The sequence below is a fragment of the Octodon degus genome, unplaced genomic scaffold (genome assembly GCF_000260255.1).
Source record: "Octodon degus isolate 3935 unplaced genomic scaffold, OctDeg1.0 scaffold00016, whole genome shotgun sequence".
NCBI classification, from domain to species: domain Eukaryota; kingdom Metazoa; phylum Chordata; class Mammalia; order Rodentia; family Octodontidae; genus Octodon; species Octodon degus.
Genome location: NW_004524592.1, coordinates 26,177,308 through 26,189,925, shown reverse-complemented (window position 1 = coordinate 26,189,925; position 12,618 = coordinate 26,177,308).

Below are 12,618 nucleotides of genomic sequence, written 5' to 3'. Positions count from 1 at the left end.
ACACACACACACACACACACACACACACACACACACACACGTCCAGGTCAGGAGAGGGGAGTGTGCCCTTCCATCTGGCATCCAAGGACCCAGGTCTCAGGTCCTTCTTTTGATCTTTGGAACCTTGCTACTGGAGATTTTTACTTAGTTTTTCTTTCCTTTTGTTTTTTTTATATTTTATGAAAATAAAACAAAATTCCATAACAAAATAAAAACAGAGTAACAAGACAGTATTTAAAACCTTGTGTGCTGTTACCTTCAAAGTAGTTACTCAGACAAAAATGTTTTATAAAGAAAGAGATAGTTAAAAATTATTGTCTGAAATGAATACACACTTCTCAGATGAAATACAAATGCAAACATATATACATATGTATGAAAAAATGTTCAACATTATTGATCATTTGAAAAATGCAAATTAAAACAACACTGAGAGTTCATCTCACCTCAGAAAGAATGGCTGTCATCAAGAAGTCAACCAATAACAAATGCTGGACGGGCTGTGGGGATAAAGGAGCCTTCTCCACTGTTGGTGGGAGTAGACTGGTACACCCTTCATGGAAATCAGTGTGAAGAGTTCTCGGGAAGCTAGGTCCCATTCACCTGAGCTATTCGCTCCTTGGGGTTTTTCCAGAAGCACTGAAAACATACCACAGCAAGATATGTGCACCCATGTTTGTATCAGTGCAGTTTGCCATAGCAAATCTTGGAAACAACCCAAATGCCCATCAACTGAAGAATAGATAAAAAAAAATGATGTTATATTTTTACATGCTGGAGTATTGCTTAGCTATAAAGAAACATAAGCTCGAGGCTTTTATAGGTAAATGAATGCAACTAGAGACCATACTCATAAGTGAAACAAATCAGACTCTTGTGTATACATCGCATTGTTTCCCTAGTGTAAGAAACTGGAAGAGTAAATAAAATGCAGAAGATACAATAGATGTTGTGAGAGGAAAGTATCTATTCAAAGGGAAGGAACAATTGCGATGAGGAAAAGGGCAAAAGAAAGAAAGAAGGAAGGGAAATTATATATATATATATATATATATATATATATATATATATATATATATATAGAGAGAGAGAGAGAGAGAGAGAGAGAGAGAGAGAGAGAGAGAGAGATGATAGCTTGGATAATTGTACTGCTGATTTGTGCTGGCCTATTGAAAGAAGGAATTAGTGATTGAATTTTTTCTCTTCTTTTTAATTTCTTATAACTTTTAAAAATTATTTTTGCATGCTTATATCTGATAATCCAAACAACTAATTTGAAGATAACATCATGCAATACGACAACCATTGCTCAATTCCTATTACTTTATTTAGTGAAATTCTGTATCATTTCTAGTTTTTCACTATTTTTTATTCTCTTTAAAAAATTTTTTAAAAACCTTTCTTTTCAATGAAGAAAAACTAGTATCATAAATGAAATGATTTAGCATGCATACTAAAATATTTTGATGCAGCAGAATAATTTATAGAATTATTTGAATACCTCCCTACTTCCTTTTATTTTGTTCTTTATTTATTTTTATTTATTTTTTATTTTTTTTTGGTGGAACCGGGGATTGAACTCAGACCCTTGCACTTGTAGGGAAGTGTTCTTTATTCTCATATGCACATATACGTATGTTTTTATTTCTCTTATATAAGAGAAACCATGCAGTATTTAAGCTTGTGCATCTGACTTGTTTCACTTAACATTACAGTCTCAAGTTGCATCCATTTTGCTATGAATTCCTCAAGTCAATCTTTCTTTGTGGCTGAAATTTTATTTATTTGAATTCATTGCAGGACTCGAAATCTTGACTTCAGGAAATGTCTCCTACTTGGATCTAGATCCCACCTCATCAATAACCTGTGCCTTGTAGAAGGTCCCTCTCTTTCTGTGCCATGCATGTTGACATAAGGTGACAAGCACAAACTGTCTAGAAGTGGGTGAGCTCTTTTCCATAGGATAAATATACAACACTCATAGAATCATGTCCAAAAGCCTTTTCTGGTGGGCTGCTACATCCTTTGAATCTTGTCTTCTGTTACACTGTCCACATTCTCTCCTCCCCAGAAGCATGGCTTGCCTTATGGTGATTGGTAGTGGACACATCGACTTACAAAGAATGGTTATCCAAGGTTGTTTACAAAGAAGAGACTTGTGAATACAATGAATTATTATAACGGAATAGTTTATTTGTCTTCCTAGAACATCTTAAGGGCACAAAGTTTTATTAGGGCTCAACACTGAGATTTGACAAAACTTGCTCTTAAAAATCAATATTCTGCACACTTGTTATATTCTTTCACTTCTAATTAAATATTGACACATCATTGTGATAATGCTGACCTGCGCATTCCAGGGTGATACATTTAACCTCCAACATGGTCATCCACATGCCCAGTGATGCTTTTCCAGTACTCAGCACCCTCTTACTGCATCTGTGTAATGACTAGCAGGATGTATTGAAAGAGCGCCACTGTCAAGGATAAAAACTCTAACAATGGAGCATAATGAAAATAATGGGCTCGCAGGTCAAACCCATTACCCTGGCCTCATTAGCACCACATTCAGATCACCTAAGCTAATCAAGTACTGCACATCTGCTTTTTTATATACAGTTTGCACACTAAAATATATATATAGACCCAGTCTATCCTGGGCATTCCTTTTTAAAATTATTCTTTGCAAATAATCCTAAATCCGATATTGCTCTATTCTTGTTTGTGACATTTTTCATTGCTATATAAAGTCTGTTTCCATAAAACCATAGCTGAGATACTCATAGCAATATAGTAGGAGTTGTCACTAAACAAACTTTCTGTGGTCACATCCCAAGGAGAATCCTCCCTTTGCTCACTATATATATATGAGCAGGCTTTTGGTTGGAGGTACTATTTTTGTACTTTATCATAAGAGCCTGTTGTGCTTTACTTGTGTGACTGTTAGAAAATACAGGCAAGAATATTTCATTTTAAAAATATTTATGTATTTATTTATTTTATATAGGATCTCACTATGTAGCTCAGGCTCCTCGTGATCCTCCTGTCTCCACCTCCCAGCTCTGGGTTTACAGGGGTGAGCCACCATGCGTGGTTTCGGTGGCCTGCTCAGCGGGGCAGAGCATGGCATGCTATACTGGGGATAAAACCCTGTCCCTTGCACTTGCCAGGCAAGCGCTTAGACAGCCGTGCTATCTCCCACCCCTATTTTATGTTATTTTCAAAATATTTTTTAATCAAACTATTTAAATGAACTAATGGTTTGATTCTGATACAAAACACCAACTCGTGGTAAGTAGCTCATAGCAACTAAGAGATCTGAACACTAATTTGCAATTAGAGCCACAAGCTGTCCTCTGAGATTTCACTTTTCCTCTGCCCAGCACTGGAAATGGAGGCTTGATGTGAATCCTAGGACCTACATGTACCTGGTTCTCTCTGGGAGTGGGAATGGGAGGGGTCCCCATCTTGTTAGAAAGGTAAATAATAGGCAAGCATTACAAGTGTGGAAACTGGGTGGTGAAGTGTGCAGATCTGCACTGACCAGATCACGGCTTTCACTACTTTTGTGACTGTGGTCTGTGTCACTTAATAGCAGATCACAAGGTGGCCAAGGCAGCTCTCAGCCACTCTCTTTTGCAGACAGTCTTATCTGACAGGATCCACAGGACCTTCGGAACCATGTAACGGAGATTCCCGCCTGATCCCACCCTTGTACTCAGGTGTCCAGCACCCTCTGAGCTACCTGGGAAGGGATAGGCCCTCTGTTCACCTTGGGCTTCTGGGTGATACTGGGCATTTCACTAATGGTGCTCTGGATCCTGAAATTTTGAGACAGGTCTAGTCCAGTTATACAAACAAATGAATGAAAAGAGTAACAATCTCCCAGAATACTTAACAATAGAATTCTAAAAATCACCTTTTAAATGCATAAAACTAGATTTATGAAATAACTTTAAGATTTATAATATAAACTTTGAAAGATGTTTATTTTACGTTTTAAAATTCAATAAATTATAACTTATAAACATGTTTGTGAACATCATTTTTTTGCTCTGTAACTTGAAATTTCAGACTTCTAACATAACCCGGATATTTTTAGTAACAGTATTTAGATATTGGTTTCAATATTTTATATCAAATCAAAACTTTTTTATGGCTTAAAAAATGTGTTTCCAGTGTATAGTTTATCTTTAATTAACCCTTCAAAAATGTCTCTTTTTCTTGTGGAGAGGAGAATTCAATATAATACCCCAGAGTTGTGCATGTTCAATCCAAGGATGGTTTTCTTCTAGTGCTGACCTTTGTTATGTCATAGTTAGGGACATAACAAAGTCCCTCTTGTTATGTCAAGAGGGACTTCTGTCTACTGCTTCTCTTTCCAAGCTAATGACAGTCTTTGCAGTGCTGTTCTGGAGTATGGAGAGTACTTTATGTGTCTTGATTTTTTGACTTAGTGATGGATTTAGCTAGACCAGTAATTTAAATGGAAAATGTTAAAATAAATGCAATTAATTGAAATGGTACATGCATATTACGTTATTCATGGAGTGTGCTCCACTCATTTAGATATTGTTCCCTGTTGTCTTCAAGCTTCCCTAATCGATTTGCAGTCTAACTTCTCATTGTTCAAGTTTTCACAGCCTATAATTATTTCTTCTAAACATATACATACATGGATAAGTTTAGAAGGAGAGAAAGAGGAATAGACAAGGAGAAAATGCTTTTAGGGGAATAATCAGATACAGGAATCTGCAGTTTATTTGCCACTCTGGGCCATACAATCTTACTCTGATCTTGGGCATTTTAAGTTTCATTTTGCCAGCCTGGAACATCCATTTAATTATAGTAATTACCTATCTCACAGGGTTTGTGAGGTTTAATTAATGTTAGCGAAGTGTTAGAGCTATTTAGTAGAGCAGTTGGGTAGGAAACGAACTACATGAAAATCCCACCTTTCCCCCCACACACACATTGCACCTTGCTTACCACATTCCATTTGGATTTTCTTCAGAGCCAGTGTGCCATTTATTGCTCCTTTTCTCCCATTGCGGTGCCCTGTGCCCACTTCTCCCCAGTGGTACGTTCACCTCCAGGTGCTCCGTGGCCCTGAACCAGAGCAGACTGGGACCAGCAACAGCACCTGAGCATGTGGGTATCCACTCTCCCTTGTATGGCCCAGAGTCGCAAATAAGCATACACATTCATTAAAATTAAAAGTTTGTTCAAAAGGAAGAATGGGGATTTCTTATATTCTTATAGTTGGAAAAGCATTCTTATCCTTCATGTTTTAATCTTACTGTGAGAAAAGTAGAGAGCTTTTCTCAAAAGTGCATTCCCTTGAATTCAGAATCAGAAACTCCCAGTGCTCAACTTGAATTTGGTTTCCATACAACTTTTTTTTTTTCTTTTTGCAAAACCAGGGATTGAACTCAGGCCCTTGCACTTGCCAGGCAAGCACTTATTCTACTGAGCCATCTCCCCGGCCCCTCCATACAACTTTTGTTTGGATTCGTGGCATTGGAGAAATTGAATTCAATTCCAGATTCTCCCCAAAACTGAGAAACCACCATGCTGTTGTCTGCATTTTAGTCACTGATGGCTCCATGCCATCTAAGGCCTGTGTTGGAAATGGTGGAATTTGTACCCAGCCTCTGAGGACATCCCCGAGAGCTGCTTCAGCCCCATCAGAGCCTGGTGTGGGTGGGCAGTGGAGCTGGATGCCAACCCACTGTTCTGCCAACCAAGTTGTGCTCCAGTTTTCAATTTCTCAAAGTACTTTTGGGATCACCAGTGGCCTGGCTACAATCTCAGCTCTACGTCTATTAAAGAGAATGCTGAATGTCATCGCCACACTTATTACTATTCAGAAATCACATCCTGTCTTTGAAATCATACCCCACAAGGTGATAGTTAGATTAAGATTAAAATCATATTCAATTTTATCTTTACCCCTTTTTTTACGGTGCACTCATTTCTCCTGAACCACATTTAAACATGAAGTAATTTTCAAATAGGATGTAAATAATATGAAATTTTCAATTGCATTAGCTCACTGAAGCTGAAGCAGGAGCTACATTTAATTGAAAGTTAGCAAAATGACTAAAACAGTAATGCTCATTGGATGGTTAGACTACTGTGTTTCCTCCTCCAAGGGCTACCTCTCGGAAAGAGAGGCCACTGTTCAAGTCAAGTATCTTGCTGTTCATCGCTAACATTTTATGAGAATAGTGTCTTTCTTGAAGAGGCTGGGGGTTTTGTCACCTCTGTCTAACTTAGTTCACTTAAAATGCAGGTAACACAATGGTATTTCCTCTGGAGATTTACTGTTTTTAAAATTATCCTAGGAGTCCAATGATTCATGGCTACCTTATAGTCATGAAAGACAAACAATAGTGTTGCCCAATGACAACAATAATTGATTTACACACATTCTTTTAACCAGATTTCAAGAATGCTAAATTTGAACACTATCTGACAAAAGCTAAATCTATAGATATGTTATCACCTTCTAATCTACTTGAAAAAGAAATCCAGATGTGTATACGTTTTAGTAATACAAAGTAACTATTCTTCAAGCATGGACACAAAGAATGCTGTCAGAACTCTACTGCCTACAGAGAAGGAAAAATTAGACCAATTAGTCTAAGTGATGAGGTCCTGGAAGGGCATGCTCCAGGCAGAAACTAACCAAGGGCAGGATCTTCTGGGTCTCAGTCACCCCTATTCCCTTGGCTGCCCCCTCAGGCTGGTGTCCTTCGTAGTCACTCTTGCAGGTCTCCAGGCATCTGAGCAGGAACAGCTGTTGTTCTCATGCACGTCTTTGCAGTGGAGATCTGCCAAGAAGCACTACTGCTGACTTCTTCTCTGATCCAGCTGGCTGACCAAGGTTACTTGGCCACCAATAAACCAACCATTCCCAAAGAGGGTTGCAGTCTCATAGGCTCTGCCATCTCTGGGAATGGAGATGACTCATCACAGAGAAGAGGACAGTGTGGAGGATAGAAGGACCCAAGCCTGCTATTGCTAAGCGAAAGAAAGGAAAGGGTTCATGCACCAGGGCTGAGCTGAGAGACAGTGTCTGTTGCCTTACATGCCTATTCTATTCTACTGTCTTAAAAAAGCTATCCAAACTTACATCTCCTGAGTCATGCCAGATTGGACATGGGGAAAGGAAGTTAGTTTATGAATAAAGCACTCCAAAATGAGAAAATTAGTGAAATATAATTTTAGTTATAAATATCTATAAACAGAGCTTGTGTGTAGCAACATGACTTTTGGGGCAAAATTTCCATGTATTAACTATCTTTCTTGAATTCTTCCTCAGGCTCATGGTTGCAGATCTTTTGTCTTGTGCTATGTAAATCAAGCACTGTCTGGGTATTAGAGATACACAGGGGCTGGGGGCTGAGAAGTCCGGAAGTGAGGAGAAAGAAAATGGAATGGCAACGTGAAAGGAAATTAAGAGAAAAAAGTTGCATTGCTATAGCAGGGTACATTTATTTCCATACTCCGGTCCACTTTGTATATTTTCTTTTTATATCTTTTCCTGGTCCTTAAAACTATTATCTTAACATATCTGTGATACATTATAAGTGAAGTAAATAGCCAGTCTTTAAAATTTCAAGTTGATCCCCAAACTGACTCAAATTTGCAAAAATCTGGCATAATTTAAAAGTAAATAAATAGAAGCAACACTTAACAGAAGGTCCCTAACATAAACAAAGCTGTGCACGTTTTGTTTATTTATGGGATCCATGCAAAGTGTCACATTCGCTTAGAAATATTCAGCATGAGAGTGATTGATTTGAGAAATTGAATAGTGTTAAGGAACATACACATTCATTAAAATTAAAAGTTTGTTCAAAAGGAAGAACGGGTATTTCTTATACTCTTATAGTTGAAAAAAATTCTTATCCTTCGTATTTTAATGCTCACTGTGAGAAAAGTGGAGAGCTTTCCTCAAAAGTGCATTTGAGCTAGCACGTAACTAGCTCATGTAACACCGGTGTGTTCCTCTCCAATAGGTGTTAAAAAGCAAGCGCCAAATCTCCTTCATTAATTTTTGTCACTTAATATCCTTTGACTTCCAAGAAACACAATACTGGTTCAAATCCCTGTCTCAGTAGAATTTGCATTCTACTGTTACCTACTTATACAGCTGATAGTCTATTGAACTTCCTTTCCATCCTGGATTACTCGCTACCTTATTTTCATTGAATAAACATTTCTTGGACACTAGTTATGTGCGTGTTATGGTGTCAAGTTGTGACGGAATGAGAAACTGTCCATGGGGAAGTGACAGTTTAATAAAGAGTTCTAGGAGAGCCGAAATGTGCACAACACATCCAATGTCAATTTTCTCACCTCTTTTACACAAGGAAGACATTAAATGAATATATGTAAAATGTAACAGAAAACAGGCTTGGAGAGGTTCCAGAATGCAAGTGTAAACAGAGCACCGTGAGAATGAACAGGGATGGTTGGACGTTTGGAGGGAGGTTGGACGGAGACCTCACAGGAGAGGTCTTTAAGTTGGCAAGAATAAGGGGTACAGAAGAGGAGAGAAGGTATGGTATGAAGGAAGCAGAGCAGAAACTGAGGGAGCAGGAGGACTTAGTGCAAATGGGGTGCTGTTGACTGTGGCTGCAGTCCTGATGTGGCTGAAGGAGTGGGAAGCAGAAGTGGGAAGTAAGACCCAGGAGGGAGCTTGACACCGAGGAAAATAAAGATTTGCTTAGAATTTTTTTTTTAAAAAGAAGCCAGTAAGTTTTGCAGTGTTGAATTTGTGTACCTCTAGTTGGGGGTCTTGTTTGTTTTTCTTCTGAAAGGTATCTTCAGGTTTAATTGGAAACGAGGATTTAGGCGGGAGAGAGCCCCTATCTGTGCAGAGGGCAGGGTAGCTCAGACCCCGGCTGCAGGAGGAACAAGAAGACGATGCAGATACGTGACAAGTGCTGGACATTTGTGTAGGGACAGATGTGCTTCAGAAGATGAGAAAAGTTGAGCAAAATCCAGTTGCTGAAATGCAAATGGTGACAGAAAATCACAAAAGGAGCTGATGAGTCCTATGCAAAGTAATGGTATAAATGTTTCCCCAAGCCTTGGAAGAAGCTGTGGGATGCAGTCCTGGTATTGGACTCAGAACGGTTTTGTTTTCATTAGTAACCAGTTGGGGATGAGACAACAAACTTTCATGACTTGTACTGCTCTGAGTGCCTCCCCATGACTGGTTTCTGATTATTCATATGCTGAAACTATAGTTACTGTTTAACTAATTGATGGGAAGTTGTTACCTATTTTAAATGAAAAACAGAAACTAGAGGTTCTTGTGTAGCTGAGCTTGCCCTACACAAAAGCTAACAAAGGTGCCAATGGGAAGGACATTGTTGTCATAAGGAGAGAATTTTGAGGTATTGCGGCTGCATGGATAGCCCTGCAGATGGGTCTTTGGCCTGCTCTAGACTGTGGGAGCCCCCCACCCCCACCTTGTGCACCCTCTGCTCCCTTCCTCCACCATTGGCTAGGGACAGCCACAGGGCTTCTTCTTTGTATTCTTTCACTAGTTTTGCCGGCCACAAGCAGAATCCCAGGCTTTATTTTCTAAAGTCTGGCTCCTCTATGGCTCTGTAGGAACACCTTTCAGTTGCCATCTCCCACTCACCCTGAGTCCTGAGATTTACAGTCAAATATCCTCAGCCACTTTGCTGTCTTCATCAGCTCACTGGAATGTGGTTCTTTGGGGGGCTTTTGTGTGTCTCTGTTGCTTTGCTAACATGACAATGGAAAGAGTTCATCCTTGTTCCTCCTTGCAACTGGACACTAGCTCCTCCCTTAGCTTAATACTAATAGTCACCCACCCCTCCTGCCTTTGTCTTCCTGCATACTCAGCTGGGTTGATCAGTATAAACACCCCCACACTATCATTCTTAATTTTCTTTGGTAACTCATTTTTAACACTTTATGTAAAAGCGATTCACTTATCTATCTCTTGGATAAACTTACTGTTTAATCACAGTCCTATGCCTCCTTTACTCATGTATCTGAATATACAAGTGTGATTGAAAAATATTATAAATCTCAGGCTTGCTTTGAACTGCATGGAAATTACTCAAGTGGACATTTAACATTATGGAGCAATTATAGTACTTTTGTTTTCTTTCTGTCTCATGTTTTCTCCTAAAACTGTAACACTATCTCCTGTTCTTTGTTCCAATTTTTTTCTTCGTTGAGTTCATAGATGCTACTGGGAAGAAAATTTCAGGGGCCTCTGCTATCATTTCTACTCATGTTTAGAATCTGGACACAGACATGTTTCTTTTCTCCTATTAGAGTGAACTCTGTGTGCTCCGATTTAAAGTGGACTCCCAGTCCCACTGTACCCTGCCCGCTCTAGCCCTAGTCAAGAGCATCATCCTTTTCTTTAATATTAGTCCTCCTAACTGCATCATTCTTGTCAGTAGACAACACACCTTTGCTCTGCTCAATTTACATTTTAACATCTCCTCCCCAACCTATGCCTCTGCTCACTCCTTTGACAGGCCAGTTTCTCCAGAGAGTGTATACCGTGCAATGATTTTCTCTCCCTCACCATTGAGCCACATCCAGTAAAGGTCTTGTGAAGATTTCTAACAACTGCACCTTGTTAAATTCAAAGAGAATGTCAATCCTCCTCTTCTTTGAGCTATCAGCCACATTTGACATTTCCTTCTTATTGGTTTTAGGAAACTACTCTCCTAATTTATCTCTTACCTTGCTAACTCCTAACCATAGAGAAAGATTTGGGACTTGAACCTTACACTGCTTTTTCTTACCTGTGTATGCTGCCTTCCTTCCTTCCTCCTCTCACCTAGGTTCATGGCTTAAAATTTCATTGGTGTCCTAAAGACCTCAAAATGTAAACTTCAAGTATATTTAACTACTTAAAATAAAATTCCACTTGAATGATCTAACATTGAACACCTTCTCCTCTAGCATGCCCCAAAGTGGTTCTTAGTTAATGCCAATTGCATGCTCTTGGTTGCCAGCATCAGAATTATCAATGTCATTGTCTGCCTTTAGCTCCATGGTGATAAACATTGTACCTGTGGTGTTCCTCGATAGCTGGTGGTGAGATTTGCTCTGAGTGTATCTGTGGGAATGTTTCTGGAAAGGACTAGAGTTTGAACCTGTAGACCTCATCAGGATCACTTTCATCTAGGCACATATTCCAGTCTCTGGAGGACTCTTTTTGTGACCTCCACCTTCCTCGGTCCTTGTTTATCAGTCTGCTGACGGATCAGCTAGGTTTTGGTCCTCTGGACTCAGCCTGAGCCTCTGCTCTACTAGTTCACAAATGTGAGGAATAGTGTGATGGCTGGACAATGCTAGGAGATTTCCTTCAACTTGAATATAGCAGAGTGTAAGACTTCTCTGCTCCACCATCCTGTTGGTCTGATGATAGCCTCTTAGGATCTTTCTATATTTGTAGATGTGTCTTATTGACTTTGTAGTTTTCAGAAAACCTTGACTAATAAATCTCTTGCTCTCCACATCTGATTAATCAATAAGTCCTATTTATGTCACCTCTAAAATATAGGAAGAGAAGGATTTATTGCCTGTCTCATTAACCTCCTAACACTAATGAGAACAATCTTTTCCCCACACCAACCCAGGCATCCCCAGCCTTCTCACCAAATTGTTGTAATTGTTTTCTTTAGAATTGATCAAGTTTTCTATGAACATGCATTATACTGCCTAATTTCTACTTTCATGTCTCTAAAGAGAGTCTCTTGCACTGATGAGATCTATAAAGCTTTGCGGGTATGGAGATCAGCCAGTTCAGGAGGATTAATATCTTGCTTCCAGTGCTTTAAGTTTGGACAACTGTGAAGGGTCAGGCAAACCCTAGAGAACCCAGCAGGATCAGCTGATCCTTCAACTTCTGCCAATTCTTCTCTTCCCGTAGATCACATTTGCTCCTGAGACCTCAACTCAATAATTTTTACATACACCAATTCCTTAATATCAGAGTGTCATAAAATCTGGAACTTGATTTTAGTGCTGGAATTGATCCTGGAAAGAAGAGTCTACAATGGGATGTATGAGGCTGGTCACCTGCCAGCCAGATGTCACTGGGAAGTGGGAACAGAATAAGTTCCAGACATGCAGTTCCAGGGAAAGTGGAATTTAACACACAGTGAACATTTAAAGGAACTTGAATGTTCCTGGAAGGCTATCTCAGGAGCATTCGAATCTCAAGGACAATAGTGATTTTGAGCAACCTGAAATGCAATGGCTATTTTGGGGCCAACTGATACCCTGGAGAATGGCAAGAGAAGTTGGGAGGTGATTAATCACTGTTCCAAGTAGAGAGCAAAAGTTGAAGATTCAGCATGTAATTCAGTATTTGATTAAAGAGGAGCAGAGCACTTTAAAAAGAGAAATTCTGAACCTCAGGGGATCTGCTATGCCAGTGTCAGTCCAGATAAGTAAGAAAAATTTGGAAATCTATGTTATAGAAATATAAGTCTGTGCTTGAAGTGTCTTCCTCAAACAGAGTAATGTAGTCTCTTTAGGATATGCAGCTGGTCCCTATGCCTCTCCTCAACCCCCACACTCCTGACTTGACAGGAACCA